Source organism: Lemur catta, chromosome 6, assembly GCF_020740605.2.
Source record: "Lemur catta isolate mLemCat1 chromosome 6, mLemCat1.pri, whole genome shotgun sequence".
Taxonomy (NCBI): Eukaryota; Metazoa; Chordata; class Mammalia; order Primates; family Lemuridae; genus Lemur; species Lemur catta.
The window spans coordinates 30183372-30203354 of NC_059133.1; the positions used below are offsets into that span (position 1 = coordinate 30183372).

The window sequence follows — 19983 nt, forward strand, 5'->3', positions numbered from 1 at the left end:
TTTATTTTTTATTTTTTCCTTTTTTTCCCATTTCAGCTTATTATGGGGGTACAAAAGTTTAGGTTATATATATTGCCCGTGTCCCGCCCATCCCCCTGAGTCAGAGCTTCAAGCGTGTCCATTCCCCAGACAGTGTGCCTGGCACTCACCATGTAGTTATACCTGCATCCCCTCCCCCCCACCTCCCACCTCCCCGAGTCAGCACCTTCAAGCATGACCATTCCCCAGACAGTGTGCAACGCACTCATCATGTAGGCATACACCCATCCCCTCCCCTCACCCCCCAAATTTTGATTGTTAAATGTCTACTACAGTGGAATCAGCAGTCATTTATCCAACCCCAACTCCAAAACTGGAATATCATAATGATAGTTCCAAGGCAGAAATCTGATATAATTCTTTGCAACATAATTTTATAGGCGTAACACCATGAAGATACTCCACATTTCCCACATTGAATTTGGGATGATGGTCAACAGTGAGATTTTGTTAAAATGATTTTCATGTTTCTGTTTTATACTCATTGTTTAAAAAATTTCCACTGGGGATGCTAAAGAGCTATAAACTGGCGGGAATTTGGGGACATCTTCCCAAGCTTCTGAGGATTTCGTTGTGTTCTTAAACTGCTTGCTGAATTATTTCTCCTTCTCTTCCACTTAATTCCATACTTTCAGTTCTGGATGTCCATTTTAAGTCTTCTGAAAGCATTCCTGGTTCTTCTGGGTTTAGGACTCCATCTCTAGCATCATGATGTTCTGCTGGTTGCCACCAAACTGCTTCCTCTACAGGTTCCTTGAGTTTCTTCTTAAGGTGTCTGCTAGTTTTCTTGTAGAAATAAAGATCCTTTTCCAACTGCTAGATTTTATCTTCATATGTTTTTAAAATTTCAATAATGCCTTCTCTATCTTGCTCTTTGAAATGACGTAACAGCAACTGCATCTTTTGCTTATGTTCCTTTTGCTGGAGAGTCAGTCTCAAGTCACACTGCAATTTCAGATGTTCCAGGGCAATTCCAACTCTTGAACCATATTATCCCATTTCAAAACCTTCATTTTCATTTCTTTGTCATGTAACTGTTGTTTCCATTCACCGTCTCACACATTAACCACTTTAGTGAAATATCTGAAAAGAATAGCTCTAATCTCAAGCGGACTCAGGGAACGTAGTTTTTCCAAGAGATTTGCTTCACTATGAGAGAGCTTTTGGAATGATGCTCTAAGCAAATTCTGGCAACTCTGAATACTTTCATTCTTGTATTTGATTGCAGCTTCCAATGCTTCCATCCTTTCTTCAAGGTGGAAAAGAACATGTTCTTCTTCAGGTGATAACACTACCATTTTTAAGTTTTTCATACACACTGTTTCTTCTTCTGTGCACCTGATCCTTTTCTTTCTCGAGGGCTTCAACTTGTTCTGAAATCTGCTCCTCAGCCATGCTGCCCTAAAGCTGCACACTCTTTTTCAGATAACTCTTGGTCCAACAAGTTCAGGCAAGTTGGTATTTTCAAACTATCTGTGCTTAAGGCCTGACTAGATCTCAATGTCTTATTTTTCAGGTGGCTATTCTCCTGTAACAGGACCTTCTTCTTAGAAACTATGGCCTCCGTCCTTTCTTTAAGTCTTCTTCCAGCTCAGAAAGGTGTGTGCTCCGTTCTCTGCATAGTTTCCTATTATGCTAATTGAGATGCTCAATGCATATTAATACGATACAGTTGGATATTCAATCAACTGTCAGTTATTAGCTATACTAACTTTTACCTTTTTAAATTTGCTTTATATATCTGAAGCACTAAACACCATGAGAATTTTAGAAAAATATACACCCCATGTACTCACCATTATATTGGAACAAATAGATCAACACGTATGTGCACATATGGAAATAAAATTCATCAGAAATCAAGCAGGTCCCAAAACAATACATGTTGGCGTGGATGCGGAGAGATAGGAACACTCATACACTGCTGGTGGGACTGCAAACTAGTATAACTACTGTGGAAAGTGATATGGAGATATCTTAAACAGATTCAAGGAGACCTACCATTCAATCCAGCAATCCCATTATTGAGCATCTACCCAAAAAAACAAAAGACATTCTATGACAAAGATACCTGCACCTGAATGTTTATAGCAGCACAATTCACAATTGCAAAGATGTGGAAACAACCCAAATGCCCATCAATTCATGAGTGGATTAGTAAAATGTGGTATATGTATACTATGGAGTATTACTCAGCTATAAGAAATAACTGTGATACAGAATCTCTTTTGTTCTCCTGGATAGAGCTGGAACCCATTCTATTAAGTGAAGTATCCCAAGAATGGAAAAATAAGCACCACATGTACTCACCAGCAGATTGGTTTCCCTGATCATCACCTAAGTGCACATTTGGGAATAACACCAATTGGGTATCAGACAGAGGTGGGGGGTGGGGTGAGGGGATGGGTGTATACCTACATGATTAGTGCGATGCGCACTGTCTGGGGGATGGACACCCTTAAAGCTCTGATTCAGGGGGATGGGGGACCATGGGCAATATATATAACCTAAACTTTTGTACCCCCATAATAAGCTGAAATTTAAAAAAAAAAAAAGAAATCGAGCAAGTGGGAGAGCGGAGGAGGCGATAGGTAAATTCACACCTAACAGGTACAGTGCACACTATCTGGTGATGGGCAAACTTATAACTGACTCAAATGGCACAAAAGCAATGTATGTAACCAAACATTTGAACCCCCATAATATTTTGAAATAACAAATTTTTTAAAAAAAGAAAAGCCAATTGAGGCTGATAAATAGCTTTGCTTGTATTTTATTTCTTCTTCCTTTCCTTCAAAATATCTCTTTCTGTCTCTCTTTCTCTTTCTTGTAGAGTTTTTTAAAATATGCTAGATAATTTTAGTTCCCAACTGGAATACTGAAGCTGCTTCTTTTCAATTCCCTTGTCTTTCTTTTTCAGAAATAGATGCAGTGATACTACTTCTGAAGAGGTAGAGAGGTTGGAGTCATCTTGCTGTGGTGTTTTATTTTGTTTCTCCTATTTCTTCTTTCCACTTCACTGAGAGAAATGATCAGCTATAGCTACAGGGTAGATGGAGGAAAAAGGGAAATTTTGATTTACATTTTTGTTGACCCTCAGTTGATTGTATTGTCTTTGCTGCCCCCACCACGTGTAAACCGTGTTTTTGTCATGAAAGCAACAATTTGCTTACATGCCAAATAACCATAGAGCATTACATATTGACATGTCAAAAGTTATGGCATGCATGTGAAATTTTTTTATAGCCAGCAGTTATTTTTTTAAATGCATATTCTCATGGATTATGATGCTTTTATGTGTCCTTTCTAATCATGTAAAAATTGTTTCATATGATAAATCTAAGTAAAAAATGAAACTAAAGAGTCTGATAATTTTTAAGTGTTTTATTTATTGCCAATGCACCATGTAAAGTGTAACTATTTATTTCTCAAATACAGAATATTATTAAAATGCTAAAATAATTTTCTAACTTATAAGGAAAAACTATCATAACACATCTCTCAACTAAAATCAACAGAATTTAAAAATGACTTGCTTTTATTTAGAAAGGAAATAATTTGTGAACCTCAGTTTTATTTGGAACATCTTATTTTCTTCAGGAGGATGTTCGAAGGGCCAATATTCACTTCTGTGGTCATATATTAGGGCTAGATAGTCCCCTTTTCTATTTTTATGTAACTTCTGCATTTTACCTGGTACTTAAAATTATACACTTCTATGTGGAACTGAATTAAAATAAGTGATTATTAATAAAAGATGCAATTATTCATATTGAGGTACTGCAATTTAAAACAAAACCTTCTGTGTATTATAAAATACAATAATATGCCTTTTGTACCCAAAGAGGAAATCTCCTATACATACATGATTGTTAAAACTGCAAAAAGATACACAATTTAATTTAACTGAAAACTTTAAATGTTCTCTCAGAACTGTATATAGCCTGATAGTATGGATTCTAGACTGTAGTTTGAAAGAAAGCAATAGTGAAAATGAATTTTATGCCAGCAGACACTTTAAAAACTAGATTTAGCAGCAGTCACATTAGCTTAGATAATGGGAGAATTTTTCTTCATTGAAAATGCTCTCTGTCGCTTAAGAAGAACTTACTGAGGCAGCCTGCCATCTAGCTTTTTCACAGAAAAACAGGCTTTCAGACTGCAGATGAGAGAGTCTGGAGCAGAGACAATTTTAACTTAGCCATTCCTAATTTATCTCAAGCATTTTCAATTCATCTTCACTGCTCTATGCACACAGGAACACCAGATTGCCATCCCTGGGGAACAGAATGCAACCCGGGATCTAGAGAGCTGTCACATTCCAAGAAATATTTAAATTGTGCTGATTTTCTTCTGGAGAACTGAGCCCAGGGAATGAAACTCTCCATCAAGTCATAGCTTTGCGGGCAATAGATCAGAGGATATTGCCTGTTTTCTAATGGATTATTGTTATCGGGCAGGTTTTCTCTGAAGGTACGTAGTTATTTTCTCAATTCATTACCCTCTCCTATTTATCAGGTAATAATCTAATGAGCTGGGGATCCAAATCTGTAAAAAGAGAAAGATGTTAAGTAGTCAGTATTGACTGAAGAATGACACTTTATTGCTGCATGTTTATAGGTGAAATAATCTGATTCCTTTACTAAAGATTAGTAGGATATAGTTTGAACTGCATTGTCAGCAAAAAACAGGCAAAATCAAAACAAAACCACTGTGCTGCAGGCTGCATTATCATAAGTTCATATTAATTCTCTTGAGAATTTTCCTTTTGTAGCTGCAACATAAAGTGAAGGAAAATACATACTTTGGAAACTCTCCTAACCATATATATTTTTGAATCATTTTAAAATAATCATGATATTTTCTCCATATTTTATAAAATATAAACTCTGTTTTAAATGATGTTATTAATTTTGGTGTCATTGATATTTATGACATAAATATTTGAAAGATAAAAGTATTTTAAGAAACTTCTTAGAAGTCTTCTTGAGAATATACTGTTGTACTTCACATTTCTTTATTTTTGAGTTTGAAAATATGTTACCAAAATTGACTGTCACAGTTTTAATTAAACATACTATAAAAATTTATTTTTTAACTTTATTCTGATAGTGAAAATCTTAGTACATTCTATGCAAGTACAAAAACTGTTTAGCAAAGTAAAATGTTAAAAGCTGAAAAACTTCTGAATATCAACTTAACCAACAACAAAAAAAGAGAAAGTCTTATCCTAAACTCAAATTTATCTTATGATATTTATGATATATTAGAACAGGGAAAGGTGATTTCTGTGTCTGTTTCCTAAAAGTTAAAGAGGTGTGTGTGGAGGGGGAGGTGGTGTTTTGTATCAGAGAGTGAATGGGGATATAGGGTAGACAGTAAGTACACAGTAATCACAGTGAGCTTATGAAAGCTGAAGACATTTTTAAATGTGGTATTAGGGCTTTTGATGTTTTTATTAAATGTTTTATTTCTTCTTGTGTGATATGGTCAGTGAAACCTACCATGTTGTTGGTATTTTTTCATGTTAAAAATGACCACTGGAATGGATTAGGATAGCAGGTATATTTGACCTGGAGCATGGTGTGCCTGCTGCTGTATTTGGACTGGAACACAGAGTTTGTGTATCCATCACTGCATTAATCAAGGGCTCGGGAGAGGAAATGGTGGCTGAGCTTCTCAAGAGCACTTGTTAAATGTGTTCCAATTTCTTTGGAGCATGTAAGAGACTATCAGAAGAATAAAGGAAAGAGAAGAAGAATTGAGTCACCCAAATAGTAACTTTAAGTGCATTTCATCTTATCCTCAGAGGGACTGTAAAAGGAAAAGAGGAAAGAGTATAGAGTCCTCAAAGAGTACTTTTAAGTGCTTCTTTTTTCATGAACCTTACAAGAATTGAGGAACAGAGACTTAAATAAGGTTTCCCTATGGATTCCTCCATTTGGCAAGCTTTCCCTCCTTCATGGAAACTTTTCTCTCCACTCCTTAAAAAAAAAAAAAAAGTGAGATTTCTCCCCCTGTAACTTAGAGCTCTAATTTAAATCTACAGAAGTATACTCTCTACAATTCAGTGGCTTATGAATTCCAGAGGACATAGTGATTTAACATTCTTTCTCTCTCTATTTTTTAAATTACAACTGGCTATTCTAAATATCTCAGACTGTGTGCACAAAAAGGCATAGGTAGGAAAAAAGAGGAAAAAATCAGGGAACAGATTTTGTGTTCTTTCAAAATAATACCAATGGTGATATCAATGGATGATGAAATGTAGTCCCTTCATGTTTGGGCATGGGGGAGATATCACGAAGCAGCTTAGCAATGTATTCTTTAATTTACCCTTTGAATGTTATATGAATAGAACAAATGTGAAAATCAAAAGAAACAGCTTCATTTGTCAAATTGCAATAAAAAATTTTATGGCTCTACCCTCTTATTAACCTTTTCTACCACAATCATGTTAGTGTCTCTTGCCTCCCCATAGGGTTCATTCACTAACTCAGCCATTGAAATTTGCTCTGCTTCCAGGTCTATTACCAAAACTTATTTTGTTTCATCTTATGGTGAGTTTATTGCAAAATATATTACCATAATTTCATTTTATTAGTTGCTGTTAAATAACATTTATTGAGTGCCCATGATATGTTTGTTGCTTCCAAGCAACATGTAGGAAGAAAATATGCAATGGTATTCTTTCATAAATCAGCTGTTTTATTAATATTTCAGGACCTCTAATTGGTACACACAGAAGGAGGAAATTAAGCCTGGCTCTTTAGTTGTTACTTATGTGCATGTAAGGCATAAAATGTTCTATATTTAGTCAATGACTTGTGCTTCTCTTTACTGAGGATCCCAGACTGATCATCCAGTTGTTTTCAAATTATCTCTTAACTGTATTCCATATGTCAAAGTGTCATAGTAGAAAATCAGACTGGAGCAAGACCAACTAGGCTTAAATCTGTTAAGGAAGTTTGTTTAAGTTAATTGATACCTACACACCTCTGTCCCATCATCTGTATATTGGTGATAATGATATCTACCTTTTAGATTCTTATGGGTAGTAGAGACCACTTACATTAAATAACAGTTTGTGCATAACCTATACTCGATAAACAGTATATATTTTCTACTATGTTTTTTATATGGAGTTTCACATAAGAATGTTCCAGTTGAAACTACTTTGACTCTTTCTTGAATGATATGTGTGTGTTTGTGTGTACGTGTGTATTATCACAGATCTATTTACTTACCAGTTTCAGTAATAAAAATAATCTATTAAGGATGTAGTTATTGTTTAGCATTAAAATACCTGTAGATGCACTAAAGCATTACCCATACATAGATAAAATTGAAAAGCGATTAGTTTGAGAAATCAGTTGGCCCATTCTACTTGAGTTTCAAATAGCTAAATTATCAGCCATAACATACCAGAGAAATCAGAGAGAACTTTAACTTATTTCTCACTTTTCCATTCTCCCAAAGGATATGGAAATAGAAGAGAAGACAATAAATCCTCTTGTTCATTATACTGTGCCCTTTGCCCCTTTCATTTGCATTTTATTTTGCTACAGTGGCTTGTCTAGTGAGATGGCCTCAAATTCCAACTGCACAGCGTAATTCAAGCATACAAATCTACCCCTTAAGGAACAAAGCAAATACATGAAAAATTTATTAAAATAGAAGACAGCTTCTGCTTGGAAAAACTGCTAAACTTTCTTTAATGAGAATGAAACTGTCAAATGTGAATGTTAAAATCAGCCAGATGTTGACCTTAGCTGTGAATTTAAATCTTTACTAAAATAGTAACCAATCTAGAAACTGCTTTCATTGGGTCTCAAGACTATTGAAAAATTCTGTCTGAATTTCTCAGATGCATCTCATATTAAGTTAATAATATACAGGAAACCCATTTAATATTCTATATTTTATATGGGGAGATATATTCAGCACAGCACACGTCTGTCTTATACTTTTCATATTGGAATTCAGAAACAGATGTACAAAAGTCCCCTGCATGAAAGGGAACCACCAAATAATTGTTTTGAAAGCGCATTGTACAAAAGTATCTGACATATTCTAGATAGATAAAAATGTAAACACAACTACCTGCTGACGAGCCTTCTAGTTTGTTTTTGTTTTTGTTTCTTTTCATTCAGTAGCTGTTGTAAGTGCCAATCCTGTCTTAAACCTACAAATTTCTACCTACTCACCAATAAGGAGATAATTTAGGCATCTGACTTAATTTTCCAAAACAGTCTTAAAGTTTTTGTTGTATTGCTTTTGGACATTTTGACCTAGTGCTTAAGAAGATTAGAATCTGTTATAATTTCAACTCAGTTTCCTAATCTGTAGAGGTTATGTGTGGGGGGTGGGTAGGGAATAATAATATTAATATGGTGGTGTGGATCAAATGAAAAAAATTGGTAAAATATTATTATAGGACCTTGTTCATATAAGTACTAAAAACTGATAATGTTTATTATTGTTTCTATCATAATATCATCAGCTCCAGGCATACCCCTGATGTTGGGTTTGCTGTCACTCAGTTTGATTTTCAAATTTCTTTTAGGGTCCCAAATTTGTGTTCATCTATTTTCCTCTTTTGCTTATGGCTAATTTCATGTAAATATTTTCATCTATTAAGCTTTTTCCTTTGATACAAACTTAGAATTAAACACCTTGGCTTGGCCACCAACACTGTGAGCTGTTTACTTTCAGCAAATCCTTTTTATTTTTTTAATTGTAAGATCTGAAAATAATATAGGTGTCCATAATTGTATGAATAGATAAAGAAAACATGGTATATACACACAATGAATACTACTCCACTTTAAAAAGAAAGCAATTCTGTTATTTGAGACAACATGGATGACTGTGGAGAACATTATGCTAAGTGAAATAAGCCAAGCAGATTCTTAGTGAGAAAGCACATCTCTAAGTTGAATGACTCTTTCAATTTTTGTATAATGCCAAATAAATAGTAAAGGAAGCAAAAAGAAAATAGTGGTTTGCTTATCAGGTGTACCCCTCCTCATGTTTCTAGAACACCTGCTTATAACTATTACTTGTAAAAAGCCAGATAGTAAATTTTATGGGCTGAACTGTGTCAAAATCTATGTTGAATCACTAAACCCCAGTATCTTAGAATGTGACTATATTTGTAGATAGAATTTTTTTTTTTTTTTTTTTTTGAGACAGAGTGTCGCTTTGTTGCCCTGGCTAGAGTGAGTGCCATGGTGTCAGCCTAGCTCACAGCAACATCAAACTCCTGGGCTTAAGCAATCCTACTGCCTCAGCCTCCCGAATAGCTGGGACTACAGGCATGTGCCACCATGCCCGGCTAATTTTTTCTATATATATTTTAGTTGGCCAGATAATTTCTTTCTATTTTTAGTAGAGATGGGGTCTCACTCTTGATCAGGCTGGTCTCAAACTCCTGACCTTGAGCGATCCTCCTGCCTTGGCCTCCCAGAGTGCTAGGATTACAGGCGTGAGCCACTGCGCCCAGCCTGTAGATAGAATTTTTAAAAAGGTAATTAAATTAAAATGGTGTCATTAGGATACCCCCTAATCTAATATGACTGGTATCCTTATAAGAAGAGGGAATTTGGACAGCGTGAAGGCCATGTGAATACCCAGAGAGAGGATGGACATGTACAAGCCAAAAAGTGATGCCTCAGAAGGAAACAACTCTGCTGACACCTTGATTTCAGACTTCTAGCCTCCAGAATTGTGAGAAAAGTTTCCGTTATTTAAGCCACTCAGTCTGTAATACTTTGTTATGGCAGCCCTAAAAAGGTAATATAATACACATTTTAGGCTTTGCTTCCCTCCATAAGTTCTCTATTGCATATTACTCTTTCTTCTCTTCCTCCTCCTTCTCTTTCACTCCTAAAAATGTAAAAAACATTCTTAGGTCAGACTTGGTCCAAGAGCACAGTGTTCTAATTTTTGCTCTAGAATATTCAGGGTTTTCCAAAGCCTTCTAAAGTTTGACCAGATAATACTCCTAAATTTTCATTTTATGGCATAACATAGTCTAATTTGAATATGACAGCACAGGTTTTAGTCTAAAAAATATAACTAAGCCTGTTCTTTCTACCGAAGTCCCTCCAACTATGTCAATTTGATGTGAATATGTACTAGAGTATTTCAATTTCACTATTTATGGACACACAAAGTTTTAATGTTAGAAAAACAGGAGAAATATATAATAATAATAGCAGTTTGCTATTATTGAGTACATTCTGTGGAGTAAAGACTATTCAAAGCACTTAAAATGTGTTTTTTCATGTTTATTCTACCAAAAAACTCACAAGGTAGTTGTCATTATAATCATTTTACTAATATGGAAATCAAGGCACAGGGATTTAAAGTGACTGCCAGTGGTTACTTGGCATAAGCAGAGTAGGTAGTTAGCCAGAATTTGTGTTCAGAAGCTTTGTTCCAGAATCTGGCATTTAACCATTATAATATAATGGCTCTCAAAACATGGCAGGATTTTTTGTTTACTGTAGGAATAGCTGTGAAAATGTGGACAAATATCATGTAGCAATGAAGGTGAGAGGAGAAATAAAATATGGTACTTATTTTAATGAGATTTTTATGTAAATGTAGGTATCATGTTATCTAGTTAATTATGTAATTTCTGTGTGTCTTTTCCTATAGAGGATATGATTTATTTTTTGGGACTATTTTTCTTCTTCAAAATATTACTGTGAGTGAGTATGGATAAAGAAGTATATAGAAGTATAAAGAAGTTTTCTATAATAAAACTCTAAAGAACAAAATGGTATAATTTTGAAACTTACAAACATTATATTTAATTTTGTAAGTAAATAAGTTAATGTTTAATTTAAGAATTCATGTTATATGGAGAAATAATGAATAAACAGAACTGACAAGTAGTTATAAAAACTCTTATTATTTCAAGTCATTTTAGCAGCACCAACAGGGAGTAGACATGAACGGTTTTGTGTAAGGACTTATTTGAGTGAAATCTTTGCCAGGTGGCAATTCTACTTTAATTCTAAGAAACATACGATGCTGTGTAAATTCCTAGGTTATTCTTTTTAAGTTCATTGATGCTTCTGATCTGCCTTCAGTATTTTTTGTAGAACTGAGTCATATTTTCTAGCCAAATCTGAATCTGGTAGAATATCTTTGAAAAGAAAAGTAGGCCAGCACCCCCATGTGATATAAGTACAGTTGACCTACTTCATAAATTATTCTTCTGTTGCCTCATTTGCACAATAGAATCTTTGTGATATTGTCAGATGTCCATATCTAATACAAGAAATATAATCACTATAAAGTGAAAGGTTGTCTATCACCCACAAAAACTGAGCAATGTAAATAAAAAGACTTAGTAGCCCTACCTTTTAATTATAATTTATATTATGCAATTAAAATATATGCTTCTACGTATGTACAACCATAATAAAACACTATTATTGTTTAGGAAGTTCTCTTAATAAACCCTGTTATTTTAGGCTTTAGTAGGTACCTGGACATAGTAGAGCAAAACCAAAGTAAAATTTCTTTAGCTATTTTCATCTGGACAGGCAGATAGCTATTAATATGAGTATTACATTGCTTTGAAATTATTTTTCTTTAAAATGAACTTAGATTTACTATCTCTAAAAAATGTTATATGTTCACATGTGAGTAAATACGTGAATGTGTATGTGAGGGTGTTTATGTACACATTTGTGTCGTGTGTGTGTGTGTGTGTGTGTGTGTGTGTGTGTGTGTGTGTTTTCCAAGGATTATCTACAGGCAATTTGAAAAGGAGACTTTCAGTCTATCAGAAGAATATTGAGAAGCATCTTCTCATCTCCCTAACAAATAGATCCTGCAGTGTATAAGATTTGAAGCATTACATTCCAATGTGGATTATTTCACAGCTCTCTCTTGCCCTCCCTCTGCACAGTATTAATATTATTCATGTAGACCAATACATACAGCCTTACAGATATGCAAACAAGGACAAGCTGACAAACAAGCACATGTAGAGACAGAATAACAGATAGGAACTGGCAATGGGACAGGAAATGGTCAGACAGGGGCAGGCAAAGTGAAAGACAGCCAGACACATACCAGAAAGAGATGTGGATGGATAGACAGGCACAGATGGGCAGGTAGAGGCACAAAGAGATTGTGGACTTGACAAGGAGAGAGAGTGAGACACAGGCTGAAGCTCAAACATGCACAGTCAGGTCCAGACATAGACTGGCAACCCAGCATAGATATAGGCACAGACCTATGTGTATGTACATCATTTATACCTTAGAATTTTACCCTATACATTCATGAGGTAAAATTCAATAATAAACCATTTAATTGTTTATTAAAGCGTAGTTCTAAAGTATATTTATCAATGCATTTTTTTTTGCTACATATAAGTAGACAAAAGAACTGTGGGTATGTATGGAAATACATCTTGTAATTCCCCTTAATTTTTTTCTAGTACTACTGTCTTTGGGTAAGAAACAAATAAAAATAGTCAAGTTATTGTGAGGTTGCTGTTGAAATGTTACCTTAAGGTCTTTTCAAGCTCCGTAATGTAAGAGACAAATAAGAAAAGAAAATGATCAATTTTCTTTCTCCAGGATAAACAATTATAAAAGAAACAAAAGAATAAACCACTTGTGCCTCCAAAACAGTATTAACATCAAAGCAATTATTGCAGCCTATAGTCTTTTTGCTGTAGATCACTCGAATCACTTCCGAGTTATAAATGCATTTTATATTGTTTTTGTTGAAATAAGATGAGAAAAGCAAATACACACATACACACACACACATAAATAAAATGCTCCTGTGATTGTATGGAATTTTAAAACTTGAGTGAACATATATTGGACTTTAAATTTTATAGAAAGTTTTGACTATCACATTGTATTTAAGTTTTGATTTATTTGAAATACTGTTTAATGTGTTTTAAAATTATAATGATATTTTTAGCATGGCAACTCCTAGTGATTATCTATGAACTATTAATACTTATAGACGTTGGGAAAAATGTATAGACTATATAATTAAATGCATATGTTAAAATATGATCATTAGATAAATATGTTGCAGGTTGTATGTAGCTAGTGTTGATAACCATCCTTCCTTTCAATGATAAGTGGATGTAATCAGCCAGGTTGAAACAATATTACTTTAAATTTAGTATGGTGCATCACATCTGATACTTTTTCAAATCAAGACAAACTATTAATAATTGAGATTCCTGTGTTTTGCTATGAGGTTGCTTTTGGATGGAGCAACAGGAAATATTTTACATGTTATATTAATCTCTGAAAAGTACAAATGTATATATAATGCACACCCCCTTTAGACAGCTCTGTGGAGGTATAATTTACATATCAAAAATATTCATTTGTTTTAAATGTATAGTTCAATAACTCTTAGCAAATTTATAGTGTGTTCAACTGTCACCACCATGTGTTCACTTACAGTCATTTATAGTCTCATTTCTCACCTAAAGCAAAAAATCCAAGGCAACCACTAGTCTACTTTCTGTCTGTACATTTTCTGTACATTTCATATAATCACACAATATGTGGTCTTCTGTGTCCAGCTTTTTCACTTGCCATAATATTTGTGAGATTCATCATACTGTAGCAGCTTTTCTTTACTCAAAAACATCCCATACTTTGGACATAGAAAATTTTGTTTATTAACTAGTTCATGTAGATATGGATTATTTCTGAGGTTACTTTTTAATTTTTTTTTATTTCAAAATACCTCAGGGGTACAAATGTTTTGGGTTACATGGATCACTTTTGTAATTCTTGAATCAGGGTTATAACTGCCCATCACCCAGATAGTGTTCATTTTTACCTTTAGCTAGGTTTTTGCCCATGGCGTCCTCTCCCCACCCGCCTAATTTCCACTGAGTTTTACTTCCCTCTGTGCACATGTATGCTCATCAGTTAGTTCCAATTTAATAGCGAGTACACGTGGTGTTTGTTTTTCTATTCTTTAGATACTTCACTTAGTTTAATGGTCTCGACTTCCATCCAAGTTGTTGGAAAAGGCCTTAATTCACCCTTTTTTATGGCTGAGTATTCCGTGGTATACACATACCACATTTTGTTAATCCACTCATGAATTGATGGGCACTTGGGTTGATTCCACATCTTTGGAGTTGTGAATTGTGCTGCAATAAACATTTGAGTGTAAGTGTCTTTTTGATAAAATGAGTTCTTTTCCTTTGTGTAAATACTCAGATTTCTGCTGGATTGCTGGAGCAAATGATAGGTCTATTTTTAGTTCTTGGCGGAATCTTAATACTGTTTTCCATGAAGGTTGCACTAATTTGCAATCCTACCAACAGTGTGTAAATGTTCTTCCCCTGTGTATCCACATCAGCATCTATAGTTTTTGGACTTTTTAATAAAAGACATTCTAACTGGGATAAGGTGATATCTCATTGTGGTCTTAATTTGAATTTCCCTGTTGATTATTGACATTGAGCATTTTTTTCATATGTTCCTTGGCCATTTGTCTATCTTCTTTTGAAAAGCTTCTGTTTGTCTCTTTTGCCCACTTTTCAATGGGGTTGTTTCTTTTACTTGCTGATTTGCTTGAGTTAATTGTAGATTCTGGTAATTAGATCCTTGTTGATGTATAGCTTGTGCATATTTTCTCCCATTCTGTAGGTTGTCTATTTGCTCTGTTGATTATTTCTTTAGGTATTCAGAAGCTTTTTAATTTACTCAAGTCCCATTTATTTATTTATTTTTGTTCTTGCTGTTGTTACCTCTGGGGTCTTTTTCATAAATTCTTTGCCTAGGCTTATATCTAGAAGAGTTTTTCAACATTTTCTTCCAGAATCCTTTTGGTTTCATTCCTTACATTTAAGTCCTTTATCCATTTTGAATTATTTTTTGTGAGTGATAAGAGATATTTATCCCTTTTCATTCTTCTGCAGGTGGCTATCCAATTTTCCTAGCACCATTTATTGAGCAGGACTTCTTTTCCTCAGTGTATATTATCTGCTTTGTCAAAGATCAGTTAGCTCTATGTAGATGGTTTTATATCTGGATTCTCTGTTCTGTTCCATTGGTCTATGTTTGTAGTTTTGGGCCAATACTATGCTGTTTTGGGTACTGTAGCCTTATAGTATAGCTTGAAGTCTGGTAATGTGATGCCTCCAATTTTGTTCTTTTTGCTTAAGATTGCTTTGGATATTTGGTCTTTTTCTGGTTCCAAATGAAGTATAAAATTACTTTTTCTAGATCTGTGAAATAGATTGCATTGAATCTGCAGACTTCTCTACAGAGACCTGACAAGCCAGAAGGGACTAGGGCCCCATCTTTAGTCTTATTAAACAGAAAAACTGCCAGCCTAGAATTTTGTATTCCGTAAAACTAAGTTTCATACATGAAGGAGAAATAAAGGCTTTTCTAGGCAAGCAAACACTGAGGGAATTTGTCAAGACCAGACTTGCCCTGCAGGAAGTGCTCATAACTGCACTATACATGGAACAGCACAATAGACACTCACCAGTGGAAAACCACCCAAAAGCTAAAGCTTAGAGCTCGTACAAAACAATAGCACGAGAGGTTAAACAAAGCAGTAAGATACTACCCAACAGGATGAACAGAACAGCATCTCACATATCAATGCTATCAATCTAGGAGGTTACTTTTTGTAAGTGTTAACTCTCAGAGAAGACGGTATTTATATTTCTGGAATCTCTCTATTCACAGCATGAATGTGTGTTTGGTAATTAATTGTTCAAATTAATTTACTGTATATTGAGATTTGCAACTCCTTTTTTAAAAAGGAAGGAATAAAACAAAAAAACTAATCAAAAAAAGTTTATTATAGAATTATATTAATGTGATGCATAATGTCATAGTCTAGCCTGATAAACTTAGGTTACTTATTTTAAATATAAATTATCTTATATCTGATTATAAATATACAGGCTAGTTAAAATTCTTTATTATGGTTTTTGGACTCTTTTTTAAAATGGAAAAAGGTTCTCTCAAAAAAAATTTGATGTTTTCTGATTTAATAAACTATTTTTTAATTTTTTTTATTTCAGCATATTATGGGGGTACAAAAGTAAACTATTATAAAATACAAAATCTACAATTATTTTTACTCCACCCCTTTATGGTAATGGATTTTTCATTTAAAAGATTGTCCTTCAATTGGTAGAAATTTTCTACATTTAATTTTACCTACTACATAAGTTGCTATGTGAGAGTGTAAGTTAGAATTCTAAGTTTTGATCTTCAGAGATTGCTAGCTTAATAAAAACGATTTAGGTATTCATTTCCAAATCACACGGATGACGGGAAGCTCTCTAAGTTAGTCTACTTTTCGATAAGATTTCTATCATTTTTTAAATTTACCAATTTTCCAGACTACATGTAAACTTTTTTGAAAGTTTATAGTTCATGATAATCTTTCTAATTATTTATTCACTTATGATTAATTGACAATAGATGCTGCCTTTCTACCCATTTGATTTTGAAGTAGTCAACCTGTATGTAAAGCAAAACTTATTTACTTGTAAGTGGATATTTTTTCTGCCGCACAAGTGCATTAGAAACATATAATTTACTACAATACCTTATCTTTCTTTTAAGTGTAAGAAATGTGTATTTTTCCAAGACATTTTTCTTTTGTTCATCTCTTATGTGTTCCTCTAATTTTTGTTGTTTGCCTTTTTAATTCTATTTTTCCTCTATATTTGCTAAATCTGAGTAGTTTCATTCATTGTCATATCTTCAACTCCTTCTAAATCTACAACTTTAGTTATTCCCCTTTGATGCTGACCTGTTAGTTTAATGTGTCTATACAACAGAAATTTTGTTTACAAAAAACACTATTAAGAAAAACTTAAGGAAAATATAAATGAAAAATAGTGTCTACTTTGTTTTGTAGAGAATACTAATTGTTTTCTATTATAAAAGGTTTTAGACCATGTATATTCTTGCACCAGAAACAAAGAGATTTTGCATTCTAATTAAGTGCTCTGTCTCCCATCATTATTCTCATGGATGCTATAAAACTAGCCTAATTTCTTTCTCCTGTTAACATAGAGGCCGGGCGCGGTGGCTCACGCCTGTAATCCTAGCACTCTGGGAGGCAAGGGCGGGTGGATTGTTTGAGCTCAGGAGTTCGAGACCAGCCTGAGCAAGAGCGAGCCTCCGTCTCTGCTAAAAATAGAAAGAAATTATATGGACAGCTAAAAACATATATAGAAAAAATTAGCCAGGCATGGTGGTGCATGCCTGTAGTCCCAGCTACTTGGGAGGCTGAGGCAGGAGGATCGCTTGAGCCCAGGAGTTTGATGTTGCTGTGAGCTAGGCAGATGCCACGGCACTCTAGCCTGGGCAACAGAGTGAGACTCTGTCTCAAAAAAAAAAAAAAAACCATGGCCCAGTCTTTCCTTGGTTGTATTAAAATTATTTTAGGGAGGGTCTCAAGTGATTTTGCAATAAATAGAAATAAATGTCTTATCTTTTCTTACTTATTTACAGTGAATATTTTTGTTTAAGTATGTAAATGATATTGAATTTTGCTGTGTATCTATTAGAATATGAACTAATTTTCTAAAGCATTTAAACACTGTATTCCTGCTGTTATATTAGAAATATAGGGGTTAGTAAGAGAGATGACTGAAGAGCTTCTTCATTTGTCTTTAGAAACATTCTTTTTGAACAGAAATAATTTTATTTTACTTTGTAATTTAGAAAAATAGACATAGACTAAAATTATAAAAAACCACAAAGATAATATTTTACCTGAGAAGTTTTGGCAGAACATGCCCCATTCCTACTTTATTTCAATTTAAGTCAGTCACTAATTCCCAGAAGCAGTCAAGGAGTGCTGGAATATATCAGCCTAAGGAGAACCATACATGCTCTCACAAAAACTCTCATTTCCACTGATGCTTACAACCCATCAACCACTATTTCTGTGAGGTTCTTTCATTATAATTCCTACATACCTATGAAAATGAACTGTTTGGGATAAAAATACATTTTCTCTTAGCTTTTGTTTTGCAGGAGATATTTAAACAAAAAGATTATGAGGGCATCATTGAAAGCATGGACATATCAATAAAACTTAGGGTATTTAAATTAACTTCTTAAAATTAACTTGAGTACATAGTTTAAATTACCATATTGATAAAATGGGACTAATACCTACAGTAGACTTTCGAGATTCCTCAATTGTAGCCAGTTTTTACAACTTCATCCTGCCCTGTATCCCACCATATTATTGTAGAATGGCTATGACCTCATGATCTAAACTACATGATTTAATTTCTCTGGAATCTGGAGGAGCACCACAGAAACTGTAATTTCTATTAATAGGGTGCCTATTACTGTGAGCCAAGTAATGCAGAGAGTGGAAGTAATGCAGCCATTGCGGAGTTATGTGTAAATGGAGCACAGCAAGGGAGTCCCAAAAGAGCAATAGAGTAGAGGGAAACTCCGGCAAGGGGAGATGAGACATCGCATAGTCATAGGGTGGGGAGGCAGATGCAGTGATAGGCTGAGTAGCTTTTTGGGTCCTGGATTCACTCACTTTTTGTTCTTGGATTCCAGGAAACATCTAGTGTTCCTGTATCGTTGCAATTGACCTGAAGTTGGCTCTTAGAGCTGTTGCCCACCACACTGACTCCCCATCATACTGCAGTTTTTCTCTCTGAGAAAATTATTTCAATAGATTTTTTTTCTTTTCTATTAAACCTCCAAAACCCCTCATACTTACTTTTTTTTGTTGCAATCAGAAGATGTTTTTCATTCCCCCTCTGAATATATATATTCACCTGCCTCAGCCAAGGGCATTATAGTATCACAGAATAGTATGCTGGTAAAGAACTTTGTTTCCAGAGCTAGTGATGGTGCATTTGAGACTTTGCTTCATTATTGATATATTTTATAGTTTTCAATATTCTGTCAAGGGCCCAGAGAGGTAAAATTAAGTATCCTCCAATAGTGTGTTTTTGTTTCTCTTTGTATGATCTCCATTAAAAAATTCATCCATTTAAATGCTTTGGTTAAGTTATAGAATATTGGCATCAAAATTATGTGCAAATAGTTTGGCAAAAATAGAGGCTTACTATAATTTTAAATTACATTTATTTTAATATCCATGTGTTCCAACTTTATTTTCCCTCAAATACTTGTTTTCCTAATATATTTTTCTCCTCTGAATTGTCTATTTCCTACAAATTTGTATAAGTATGTTGAAACTCTGATGTATAGATATTTAAAATTATCTACAGTGTTATTGGCATCCCTTAATGTTATAAAGAGCCCTGATTTGTCTCAGTTAATACCTTTTGGCCTAATGTTTGTTATTGATACAGTGAACTCTATTTCTTTATGTTTGAATTGCTTATATCTCTGCACATTTTTAAAAAATTGTATGAATCAGTTTCCTTCAGGTTTATCTCACGTACAGCAAAGAGTTATGATGGTTTTGCAATACAAGCTGAAAATTGTTCTCTTTCAAAAGTTTATTTTAGCCAACTTATATTTACTGATTTGAGAAATTCTGGAGTTCCACTTTTCTGATGTCAGCTATTAGAAAAAAGTGAGGACTCATTATTTACCCTCTTTCCTCCAAATTTGATATTTATATCATTTCTACATTAAGGCATAAAATACATACCTTCTATTCCTTCACCCAAAACCTCATATTAGTTTTAACCTTACATCTGTAGATAAATGTATTGATATAAAATGCTTCCACCAATTACCCACCCCCGAGGTTTTTCTGGTAGTCTTCTGGTTGGCTTGTTCATCTTGTCTACTTAGATCAGAAACAGTTTGTGTAAATTGGTCTTACATCTTCAAAATATTTTATTGTTTTTCTTCTTCTTTTTTTTTTATTTTTCTGGTTTTGTGGCAGAGTCTCACTCTGTCATCCAGGCTAGGGTGCAATGGCATCATCAAAGCT

At 34.1% G+C, this 19983-nt stretch overlaps 1 pseudogene; it reads right to left on the reverse strand.

Annotated features, from left to right (window-relative positions):
* Nucleotides 1-297: 297 nt before the first annotated feature.
* LOC123640522 overlaps nucleotides 298-19983 on the reverse strand; it is a 43745-nt pseudogene continuing 24059 nt past the window's right edge.